The sequence below is a fragment of the Pelodiscus sinensis genome, chromosome 4, assembly GCF_049634645.1.
Source record: "Pelodiscus sinensis isolate JC-2024 chromosome 4, ASM4963464v1, whole genome shotgun sequence".
In the NCBI taxonomy this organism is placed as follows: Eukaryota; Metazoa; Chordata; order Testudines; family Trionychidae; genus Pelodiscus; species Pelodiscus sinensis.
In genome coordinates, this window is record NC_134714.1 from 91,032,631 (window position 1) to 91,045,587 (window position 12,957).

The 12,957-nt window shown below is 40.7% G+C and overlaps 1 protein-coding gene across 6 annotated transcripts in view; it reads left to right on the plus strand.

The window, feature by feature from the left end:
- The window catches only part of NELL1 (neural EGFL like 1), a 469,358-nt gene that overhangs the window by 282,935 nt on the left and 173,466 nt on the right, over positions 1–12,957 (plus strand). The gene's annotated exons all lie outside the window — the stretch shown is intronic.

A 12,957-nucleotide genomic window follows, 5' to 3' on the forward strand; every position in this document is an offset into this window, starting at 1 on the left:
GCTGTAAAATGATTGAGTGTTTTGGGGGGGGTTTTTTTGGTGTTAAGAAAGATTAAGCTGTTTCATAAAGATAGAAGAGGAAATGTACACCATCAACCAGCTGGCTCACTAATGACTGCAAGTGGGAGATGTCGTTGAAGTGCGCCTGCAATGCTTGCCGCTGTTATGTGTTTTAGGAATTACCTTGTCTCATAAAATGCTATTAATTGCCACATCAGTGATTCCGCACTTCTTGGCTTCTGAAACACTATCACCATAATGGCTAATTTGTTGGAAAGTACTGCTGATGAAAAGTAATAGTCCATCCGGAAAACATTCATATGCACTTAGATTTGGGGACAAACATTAGCTTTATTTTGGTATTATGAATTGGCAGTATTGTCTTGAAGTGATGGATTTTGAACTATCATTTGCTAGCTTAAATTCTTCACCAAGGTTTCCAGAGTTTATCAGGTGTCAAAATAGACTGTGTCATCTGTCAGTATCTCCATCTGACTCTGGAGTGCACAACAATGTGAAAATATATAGAAAAAATGAAATGGTTTCTATGTAAAAATGAGACTGTAATGAGGACAATAGTCCATATTCATCATATAGAAGTCAAAGAATCATAGAACACTAGCACTGGAAGGGACCTCAAGAGGTCATTGAATCCCGTTCCCTACCATCACGGCAGGACCAAGCAACCATCTTAGACTATCCCTGATAGATGTCTATCTAACATGCTCTTAAATATCTCCAGACATAGAGATTCCATTACGTCCCTAGGCAATTTATTCCAGTGTTTAACCACCCCGACAGGAAGTTTTTCCCTAATGTCCAAACTAAACCTCCCTTGCTGCAGTTTAAGCCCATTGCTGCTTGTCCTATACTCAGAGGGCAAGGAGAACAATTTGTCTCCTTCCTCCTTGTGACACTTTTTTAGATACTTGAAAAACCCTATCATGTCCTCTTAGTCTCCTTTTTTCTAAACTAAACAAGCCCAATTCTTTCAGACTTCCATCACAGCTCAGAGGGAAAGAAGGCACACCAAAAATCAATTTTGCACACTATTTTCCCAATTTTTGCTCGCAGGGATTCTAAGTTATAACACTTCCAAATAAAGTTTTGAGCAGGGGTGAATTACTATATTTTTTAAGTTTGACAATGGCTTTTTCCTTTGTAGACTACAGACTGTGGGACAAACTCCTTGACTGCATGCAACAAGGATATTTTGATTGGTTCAAATAGGATTCTTTTTTGGTTTTACTTTACTGGGTTTGCACTCCCAGAATTTTACCAGGTGCTGCAAAACTTGCAACAAAACTTATCCAGCACCATTTAGTCTAACCTGGTATTTTAATATGAAAATATTCAGGGTTCTTTAAAAAAAAAAAAAAAAAACTCTTTTAATGAACTTGTGCTGAGATTCAAGCTTGAATTGGAATACCAAAGCAGGTGAATTTCTATTGCATTTTGAAATATTTCTCCCAGCTTTGCTGTTGACATGCCTAGAATTACACATGCAAATGCAAAAAAACAGAGCTGAAATGTGGGATTTTGTGATTGCTTACATCCCAACTGGGAAATATAACTACAGAATTCATGCTGAAAATTTGTGGAGCTTGAAAAATGAGTTACATTCTTTAATATTTCAGATGGGAAGAAGCCCTTTAATGAAAGCTATGGAGAAATTCTCCTCTCCTTCCAGAAGAAGCTATGGGTAGTTTAGGTAATACTGAAGTGGTAAGAGACTTGGTAAACACAAAGGCTGTAAAATGATGCTTAATAGTAAAATTGCAGTCAAATCCAAAGAGCAATGCTAAGGATAACACCAACTGAAGAGCTGGTCCATGTCATATTTGACTTGATGAATCTAGAAGTATGATGAAAACTTTTACAAATGTATATATGCCCAGCCATCACTGATGTGACCACTTCTGGAGTGGACCAACACAGTTTCTTATCACACAACACAGTACACCATTAAGGAAAGAATGACTTTGTAGGTGAAGTCCTAGGTGTCGTTTGTGGGTTCTATAATATACTTTTTATGCTGCGTTGAGCAAGTCATATAACTATTCTGTAGCTTATTTTCTCTATTAATAAAAAGTGGATGATGAAAACCATGTTGTGAGGCTTAATCAAGTTCAGCAACTTTAGAAGGTACTATAGAAATATAGAATATTATTTTTAATGTTTTAGGATAGCAAGTGTAGGAGAATACAGCAGCCCACTGAAAGTACATTGAGAGCTTTCAGTATGCCTAATGAAAGTAGCCCGATAGGCATTTGTCCTGGACACCTGTATTAGAGAAAGAAAGGGTTAGGTAAAGAGGAAAGTAGAAAAAACGTGGGAAGTAGAATCAAGAATCTGTTTCGATTTATGAATAAAAATGTTGAATCATTAATAAAAGCATACTGTTTGCCAGTAAAAAAATTAATTTCATGCACAAAAGATGGTGTCTACTTCATAAATATAGCAGTCTAGAGAATTTCAGAGTATAATTTAGGAGACAATACTGTCAAAGTGTGCATTGAAATTACCAGTAAGAAGAATGGTGTAAAAAGATGTACACCAAAAAAAATGCATGTCTATTTTTTTTTAAATGGAACACACAAAAATATGTACTTAAGTATAATGTACATGAAAATAGCAAGAGACCTTAATATAAACCAGAGTAAGTCTTTGTAAATACATGAGAAGAAACATCTAGACAAAGAGACGGGAAGGTCACTGCTGGGCAAGTGTAGAACAGTAGAGACAAATGAGGCCTTTATTTGCTGAGGGCATAAACAAATTCTAGGTGTCAGCTTAGAAGTGGACTGTAACATTGCAGAGATGAACATCTTGTTGGGGAAGAGATGGGAAAGGAAGGAGGTTGAGATGAAGTGGAATGGCAAGACAGTGTGTTACAGTGTCACAGCAAATAATAAACTTGACAAAAGACCAGGTGCAGCCAGATAAATTATATCCTGAGATTTCTCAGGCAGCAGCAAGGAAAATGGGAAAGCCTGTGGCAAAAATATTTGTAGCACTAAAGACAGAGGTCTAGAATATGGCTAATATAATATAGATAGATTTTTGGAAAGTATGCACCTATAAAGTTGCTTTTAGCTACAGAGAAAATGTTGACAAGATTGATTAAGGAACAAGAATGTATAATATTATATATACTACAGCTGAGAAAATAGAAACTAGCACAGATATATAGGAAGCTCATGCTAAGGAAACTTGGTTGAATCACTGAATACACTATAGAATTAGTAAGTAACGATGAAACCATGGCTGTAAAGCAAATCAGCTAGACTTCAGGAGAGAACTTAAGTGTAGTACAAAACTAATTAATGTATAAAAACAGAACTCAAAGTGGTTTAGCAATAGAAAGTCTGAAGGTAGAGGATGGAGAATCATAGAATTGTAGGATCGGAAGGGGCCTCCAGAGGTTGTCTAGTCTAGTCCCTGACACTCATGGCAGAACTAAGTAGTACCCACATCATTTCTGACTTCTCTTAAAAATCTCCAGTGACAGAGATTCCACAACCCCTGAGAGAGTTCATTCCAGTGCTTAAGCACCCTGACTATTAAGTTGGACAGTAGCAGAAATTTCCTAAATTGCTCTTACTGCAGTTTAAGCCCATTGCTGCTTATCCTATTATCCTTCTTTGTAACAATGTTTTATGTACTTGAAAACTATTGCCATGCACCATTCATCTGAAGAAGTGGGTTGTGCCCATGAATGCTCATGATACCATCTACATGTTTTGTTAGTCTTTAAGGTGCTGCTAGACTTTTCATTGTTTGTTTTATAATGCACCCTCTCAGTCTTCTCTTTTCCAGATTAAGCAAACCCAGCTTTTTTTTCAATCTTCCCAAAAGATCAAGTTTTCTTGATCTTTAATCATTTTTATTGTCCTTCTCTGCCCTTTTTAAATTTGTCCACATCTTTCCTGAAATGGGCATCCAGAATTAGAGATGCTACTACAAGTAAGGTATATTCAGTGGAATATAGAGGGGAAGAACTACTTCCCGTGTCTTGCTTACAACGCTCCTGTTAATGTAGCCCAGAATGCAGTTTGCTTTTTTCACAACAACATTACACTGAGGCTGCGTCTACACTGGCATGATTCTGCGCAAATGCTTTTAATGGAAAAGTTTTTCAGTTAAAAATATTTGCGCAAGAGAGCATCTACACTGGCATGTGCTTTTGTGCAAAAGATGTGCTTTTGCGCAAAAGCATCCGTGCTAGTGTAGACGCTCTCTTGCGCAAGAAAGCCCCGATGGCCATTTTAGCCATCGGGCTTTCTTGCGCAAGAAATTAACGTTGCCTGTCTACACTGGCCTCTTGTGCAAGAATACTTGTGCAAGAGGGCTTATCCCTGAGCAGGAGTGTCAGAGTATTTATGCAGGAAGCACTGATTTTGTACATTACAATGTCAGTGTTCTTGCGCAAATACTCACGGCCAGTGTAGACAGGCAGCAAGATTTTGCACAAAAGCAGCCACTTTTGTACAAAATCTTGCCAATGTAGACACAGCCTGATATTGATATTGACTCATATTTAGCTTGTGATCTACTATGACCCCCAGATCCCTTTCTCCAGTACTGCTTCCTAGACAGTCATTTCCCATTTTGTATGTGTGCAACTAATTACAAAGTACTCTGCTTATGAAGGAACATATGTCATTATTGAATTTCATCCTATTTACTTTAGACCTTTTCTCCAGTTTGTTCAGGTAACTTTGAATTTTAATCCTTACCTCCAAAGCACTAGCAATCCCTTTCAGTTTGGTATCATTTGCAAACCTTATGAATGTACTCTCTGTCATAATCTAAATAAACTGAAGAAAATATGGAACAGAATTGGACCCAGAACTGATCCTTGTAGGATCCCTCTCATTATGCCCTTCCATCTTGATTGTGAACCTCTAATAATTACTCCATGGGAATGGTTTTCTTATCATTTAAGCATTCATATCACAGTAGCTCCATCCAGCTTGTATTTCCCCGGTTTGTATACAAGGAAGGTTATGTGAGACAGAATCAAAAGCCTTACTAAAGTCAAGATATTCCACATCTACTGCTCCTCCCCTTCTATAACAAACTTGTTATCTTGTCAAAGAAAGCTATTAGATTGTTATGACACAAATTGTTCCACACAAATACATGCTGTCTGTTACTTAGAGGTGAAAGTAAGCTGATGCACTGCTCCTGCAAGAAGGAGCCGGCTGGCTGGGGCACTTGGCTGCAGGAGGAGGTGAAGCATACTTCCAGCCGGCCTCCTGGGGCTCTTCTGCAGACTGTTGTGTTAAGCAGCAGGCCGGTTAAAGAGGCTGGCTGGGGGTGGGTTCCCACACTGGTCTTGGACTGTCCCAAGCCCTTCCAGGATGCCATTTAGGAGGGTGGGAGGGTGGATGCTCCCCACCCCCTGAGATTCATGTGGGGATGCTGCTTGCTGTTCCCCCTTTCTGTCAGTGAGCAAGAGGAAAAGCATAGAGTCCTTGTATTCCCTCCCGGCTGGGGAGGGGAAAGGGCAGAGGAGTGAGTGGCCCATGCTGTAAGCTTTCCTCTCCCTCCCTGGTAGCCTCCTGGTATGAATTTTGGGGAGGGGATGTCAGCCCCCGTGCCTTCCCTAAACAGCGCCTTACCTCCTGCACTCCCTCACTACACCTCATACCTCAGACTGTTGCCCTGAGCCCCTCCTCATACCCCCACACCTCCAAGCCCCTGCCCTGACTCCTGAATCCTCATATCCCTACAACCTGCCCTGAGCCTCCCTACACCCACACTTAAACCCCCTGCCCTGAGCACACCACATTTAATTTCTTACAGGTACTGTCCTATAGCAGCCCCCCTCCAAAAAAATGCTGTTCTGAGCCCCCCCCCCCCCCGCTCCCGCCCCCGGAGTATGTGAGATACAACAGTACTTGTAAGAAATGTAAGTTACTTTCACCTCTGCTGTTACTTATTACCTTATCTTCTATGTGTGCAAATTAGGTATTTGCTCCATTATCCTTCTGGGTACAGAAGTTAAGATGACTGGTCTGTAATTCCCTGGGGTGTTCTTATTCTCCTTTTTTTAGATAGGCACAATATTTGCCCTTTTCCAGTCCTCTGGAATCAATTTTATCTTCTAAGACTTTTCAAAGGTAATAGTTAATGTCTTAGATATCTTCTCAGTCAGTTCCTTGATTATTCCAGGATGTATTTCATCAGGCTGTTGTGTCTTGAAAACATCTATCTACAGATACTCCACTTCTTCAGTTTTCTGTGTGTGTGTGACTTTGTAGCATTATTTCAGTAGTAGACAGAGATAGAGCCAACAAGTTCAAGACCAGATTTATGTAGGTAATGACACCTGGAGAAGATCTAAGCATAGGCCTGCTAAAGTATTTTGAGAGTTACAAAATATATTGGAGCATGTAAGTGATGGAGATGATGTAAGAAGCCTCTTCTTGCCAGTTTATAACTGTGTAAGAGTAATACCACAGTTGTGATTGTTACAGAAGGTCTGGGCATGTGTAGTACAGAAAGAAGCATTAGGCATACCACTGTGAGTGTGCATGCTATTCCATTACAAAGGCTGTTGTAGCTCTTTTTCATGTGTGTGCTCTTTTGGTATTTCTGTGTGAATTCTTCTCACGGCTTGAACACGGGAATTGGGTAAAAGCAAACATGGTAAAATATTTTTGTGTGACTTTTCTCCCTGCTGAGCTATGCATGTGAGTGCTGGTGTCATTTTAGCACAAGTGTCCACATTGCTGAGTAAGAAAAGAGGCACTGAATTCACTTGTCATCCCTCCTTGTGGATATGGTAGGCCAGGAGAGCTGGAAAATCTGGGGCCAGAAAGCAGCATCAGTGGATGGAGTCTTGATTACATGTTTATGATTCTATCCAGTGGCCGTTGCTGGGATTTTTTCATGGCACGTGAGAAGAAATCATGAAGTACTGCAACTTAATTTTCTACTTCTGACCTGAATTCTGGATCTTTAAAGGTTTGTAACAAGCTCTTATTGGAGCTACTATATGCAAATCTGTATGCCATGCTGTAGAGAGGACATTTGCAATAGAGAATACCTACGAGGCTCAGGAATATACAACTTAATAAAGAAAATAGCTAGGCTTGCTATGCTTAGTTTGGAAAAATACAGAGGCTAGAGAAGGTTCACTGTAGTTATATGACCCTGAAGGGGGAAATGTTTGTCAAAAGTTGAGAATGTAAAATAAGGCCATAGACACAGGTCAAAGAGGGGTACTAGCATAATAGCAATCTAGGTACATTTTCATTCTAAACCAAGTACTGTAAATGACTGTAATTGACCGTCTAAGAAACAGAATTTTGTGTATGTCAGTATGAAAGGGATTTGCAGACCCATTTTTGAGAGAGAAGAGTCCAGTATCAAGTGTTTGCCTGGGCTGAGATGAAATGAGATGAAATGCTTTGTTCTCTTGTTTTATGAGGTGATATCTTGACATAGTGGGCTGGCCTCTCCTACCTCATAGTTCTTAGTCTACAGATATGATTTATAGGGCCCAATGTTGCCCTTAGATGCATTTAAAATGATTTGAATAATTTCTTAAACAAGGTCAATCCATAGCCATCCCCCTTAGGGATGGAAAGAAGTGATAATCCTTGTGGTGCTCACTTTTACAGAGTGAACTGAACTCACACAAGTGCCTGCTCATTTATAGATAAGTGCCTTGAAAGATATCTGTCCTAAGTTCCCTGTAAACTGTGGGGCTATGCAGCTGCCTATTTAGCCCCATACAGGTGGTCCAGAAGGCCACGCAAGTCATGAACCTGTGGCATCTGGAGTTTGGCTGACCCACTCCTATACGCCACCTAGCCTGCCCTTCAGTGTTCTGTGTCCAAAATGGCATGGCCCAACTTTGATTTTTCTGGGGTGGGCTGGATACAGCCCTAGCCCTGGTCCCAACCCTGCAGTGGCCAGGGAGGCCCTACCACAGCCCTTTCTCAATCCTGGATCAGCCCGTCCTGACCTTGCTACATCTGAGGCAGCCTGGCTTTGAAACTGCCATAGTACGGAGTCATGCTACAGGTGTTGCTGAGAGGCAAGGGAGTTGGAGGAGTCCTCGCTCCTTGCAAAAGCCTCGGAGCACCCTCCTTCACTCCAGACTCCTCCCAAATCTGGCCCTACCCCAAACCTGAACCCCCCAGGTGGAACCCTTACACTCTTGCATCCCAACCCTCTGTCCCACACCTGAGCTTGATCCCACACTATGAACTCCTGACCCCTTCCTGCCACATGAATGTTGTTGTGTGCATCAATATGAATGTGTTATGCTGATGTCTCCTCTATACTGATACACATAACAAAATTCATTCCACTTAGGGATGGGAAAAATTGGAGGGAACGTTGCAGTATGACTACCACTGAAAGCTGTGATTCCACTTCATGGCCATCTCATTTGTATTTGTAGACCATTTTGGAAAAGTGTTTACAATGTAACAAGAACAGGCATGTGAATATTATCATTTTAATACTTTCAAGGTGGCTACTGGCAGTCTACATGATAATGATAGTGGCTTGAAAATTACTTTTTCTAGCTTTAAATCAATAAAGCAATTTTTTCACATTGTCTAAATAACATTTTATATAAATGGATGGACAACTTGTTTATTCAAACAGTAAGTACAGTACTTTCCATAATTATACCTTCCTTGGTAATTTCAAAAATGGTTGTTTAATAATATTGAAATGCAATTCATGAGCTGACAGAAATGTCACCTAAAAGAGGTTTAATCTGAGTGTTTGAACTGATAACATTTACATTAAGGGAAAAAATCTACATGCTTATGGGAATTGATAATAAAATAGAGGAGAGAGGGAAATAAAATGAATGTAGAGAAAATACAGATGAGAAACTAGTGATGAGGGGAGCATGAGTAAAAGGACAGGCAAATCTTGAGTGGAAAACAGGAAACATGAGATTGCATTAGTTAGAATGTGTTTCCAGATTAGATAGAGAAATGCCATCAAGCTGGGTGTAAGGACCGGCTTCACATGGACAATAATAGATAATTATAATTAGTTGATGTGTATCTCATCAGTGGCTTAAATAATGGATTAATGGCATAGTAGTAAAAGTAGCAGAAGAGTGTTAGCAAAACACTATAATAAAACTACTAGTGGGTATTGGGTAGTGTTTCTATTGATTTCAGCAGGGCATGAGCCATCAAGACTCCTTTATTTCAATTTTTTTCTCATCTATTTTATACTGTTGTAATGCTAGTGATTTAATTTTAACTACTCTTGCGTTTTGCTGGTGCCAGCGAAAGAAGAATTGGGTTGCTTGGTTGAATTTCTGCCTCTGCTATTGACTCACTCTGTAACCCAAGTATCATTGAATACCTTTACCACACAGTTTGTCCATCTGTAAATATGGTTGGAATGGGTTTGCCTCAGTGCCTCCTGCAAGTCATGCTGGGAATTAGCTCTGTTTATGGAATGCACTGCCTTCTGGTCACATCTTGCCCATTGTCTGTTGCACTCTCCACCATGTCTTCTCTGTCTGGACCTGTGTCATTCCCTGGATCACAGTGTCCTCTTCAGGACACTGCCTTCTGATAGTGCCCACCACTCCATCCTCTACCCATTCCAGGGGTATTGGCAGTTCTAAGTCTCGCATCTGCCACCATGGCCAATTGCAGCCCCAAAATGTAGCCCCTTGCCTGAGGGGCAAATTGCAGTCTGTATAAGCCAAACTCCAGTAAGGGGGAGAAGGAACCCAGGCCCACCCACTGCCCTGGGTCCCAATCCAGTGGCCTTCTGGTCGCAGCCATCTCCTGCCCTCTTTCTCTGCCCTTGACTGCAGAGGCCATTTCCCCATGACACTTGCACCTTGTATCAAGGCCCAGAGTCCGGCTGGTATCAGACTGGAGCTTCTCTCTGGCTCTCCTGAGTCTGTCCAGGTCTGCTCTGTCCAAGAGGCCACTAGATCCCTCCCCTAATGGGATCCAGCTCCTTCACCCTTGCTGGTCAGGGTGAAAATGAGTTCCCTTCAGCTCTGCAGCCTTTTTTTTTTTTTTTTTTTTTTTTTTTTTTTTTTTTTTAAGGGCCCAGCTTGGCCTGATTGGCCAGATTTGTGCAGGCTTCTTTTGGCCTGCTTCTATCCCTCTCCTTGCTGAAGTGGGCTATGACATCACAATAAGGGTAGTCTGCACTTTAGTTACCATTACATTACAAAGTTCATTTTTAGCAAGAGTGCAATGGGGCATTCACCCTATGCTAGCCCTGGATTGCTTAATATAGGGAACAGGCTAATTAGTCATAGGCTGCAACTGAGAGGTAGTTAGGGTACAATGTGGGTTAACTGGAATGAAGCTTACGTGGTCAGAATGATGTGGGGGGGTTTTAAAGCCAGAGAGCTGGCAAAATAGCATTGCAGTGAAGAAATCTGCAGTAGTGCTTCCTGATACAAGGGGAGCGAATAGGTGTCTATAATAGGCAGTTAGGAAGCAGTCCAAGGAAGGAGCAATAAAGGCTAGGAAAATAGAGACCTGAGCTGCTGGGTTGAGGGTCCCAAGATTGAAACCTGGTCAAGAAGACAGCCTAGCTTCTGTTACAAGCACTGCATGAGTGGCATGCAAGGGGTAGCCTATTTGGGGACTGCTGGGAATAGTTTGACAATAGACCAGGATGGGGGAATTCAACTATGAAGAGGGAACTCTGGGACTATGAAAGGCCATTCAGTGACTTAGTGGGCAGATGGGCTAAGCAACGGCAGGAAGGTGTCAGACTGTGTGGAAGTTAATCCCCAGCAGGGCAACTAGGAAGTGACAGAGCAGTAAGAAAGCCTGCTCTGTCACAAAGTGCTTTAAACATTTATTTTGTAAAAACTTTATGGGAAATGGCAAAAATACAAAGATTAAAAACTTTGAATTTTTCATGGCACTTTATTGAAAAAATGAATTAATACTGAAAGAATCATAAGAGTTTTTAATTCACCTCCATTGGCAATTTCCCCCCACAGGACTGTCTCACATTTCTTTGTATCTCCTTTGCACTGACCTTGGCAGAGTTAAGGCAGGCTGACGTTCTAAATGTCTGGACGGTCTGACAGGCAAGTGTGCTGATGTGTTGATATAATTGCTATAAAAGCATATATGGTATTGCTGGGACATGGATGGCTTTTGAGTAACCATTGGAGGTGGAATTGAAAGCCTTTAATGGTGTGTTGGATTATATTATTGATAGCAGGGTAGACAATGTTACAGTGGAAAGAAATGTACAAGGCTTTCTCCATAGCTTCTGATTTCCATGCTTTGGTAGGTTTGGGGTGTATTAATAATATGTATATTTAAACTTCAGGTGTTTTCTACACTGTACTGCCTAAATAATTTTTTAAATATAGTTTATATAAAAAGTTTTATATTTTAGGTTTGTGATTATACATCAACTCAGTCTGGTGGGTTTATTGTAAGTAAGAGATAAGACTTGCTCCAGTTTATTATTTTCCTCTCTTTTCCTTTCTCAGTAGGGAATGTTAGATTTTTTTTTAAAGTTGCATCTATTCAGATTCATGTGGTCTCAAGGAATACATTTACACAAATAGACTCTATAAACTTTCTAAACTATTGTAGCTTTGACTGCTGACCTTGCATTGGTTTTAGAACATTAATAAAGTAATTTGAGTTAATTTTTCTTCTCCATAAAGCAACAAGATGTAATAGAACTGATAATCTGGCAATGAAAGAAGTTGAAAGTCTGGGGAAATATTTTTACGTCCAGCTCTAAATTATGCTGCACATTCTGAGTCTGCAGCGTTTACAGACACACAAATACTTCTACTAAATTTTTCAGGACTCCATGTGTGAAAAAGAGGCAGGAGAATTCAGTCCATGAATAGCTCCAGTATTTCTTGTGAGCTTGTTAAAAGTGGCTTATTATTATCAATCATGACAATGTATCTTTTAAAAAATATATGTCATGGGACCATTTACTGCTCTCTTTCTGATATAAGTAGTCTTACTGGATTGTACCATCAGCTAGTGTGAATCAGCATATTGGCTGCGTTCAGAGTACACCAGATCAAAACTCCTATTAGTTGCTGTATAAAACAAACAGCCATTGGGGTCCGAAAGATGTAAAGTGCTTATTTGCTAGGGAAGTAATTTAAAGCCTTATCCTGTAGCCTCTTACTCATAGACTTTAAGGTCAGAAGGGACCATTATGACCATCTAGTCTGACCCCCTGCACAATGCAGGCCACAGAATCTCACCCACCCACTCCTGGAATAATCCTCTCACCTACATCTCAGATATTGAAGTCCTCAAATGGTTTAAAGACCCCAAGATTCAGAGAATTCTCCAGCAGTGATCCGTGCCCCATGCTACAGAGGAAGGCAAAAAACCTCCAGGGCCTCTGCCAAGCTACCCTGGAGGAAAATTCCTTCCCGACCCCAAATATGGCGATCACCTGAACCCTGAGCATGTGGGCAAGACTCACCAGCCAGACACCCAGGAAAAAACATCATTGAGTTCAACAGGATTATTCAAGACTGCTTGTGAACTCTGAGGCTACCTCTAGACTTCAGGCTTCTTTTGGAAGAAATTTTTCCGGAAGAGATCTTCCAAAAAACTTCTTCCAAAAGAGCATGTCCACACTGCCAAAACGCATCAAAAAAGCGATCTTCTTTTTCAAAAGATAGCCTCCATTCCATGTGGACGCTATCTCACATTTCAGCTCTGATTACTGTGGACAGAGTGGCCACCAGAGCACCTGTGCTTTTTCCTCTTTCCTCTTCTTTCGAAAGAACTCCCTCTTTCCCGTCCACACATGCCTTTTTCCGAAAGACCTCTTTTGGAAAAAGGCTTCTTTTTTGTAGAAAGAGGTTTGCCAATATTGGAAAAAACCCTCTGTTCTTTCAATTTTTTTTTTTGAAAGAGTGCGATTGCAGTGTGGACGTAACTAAAGTTTTTTTTGGGAAAATGGCCGTTTTTCTGAAAAAACTGA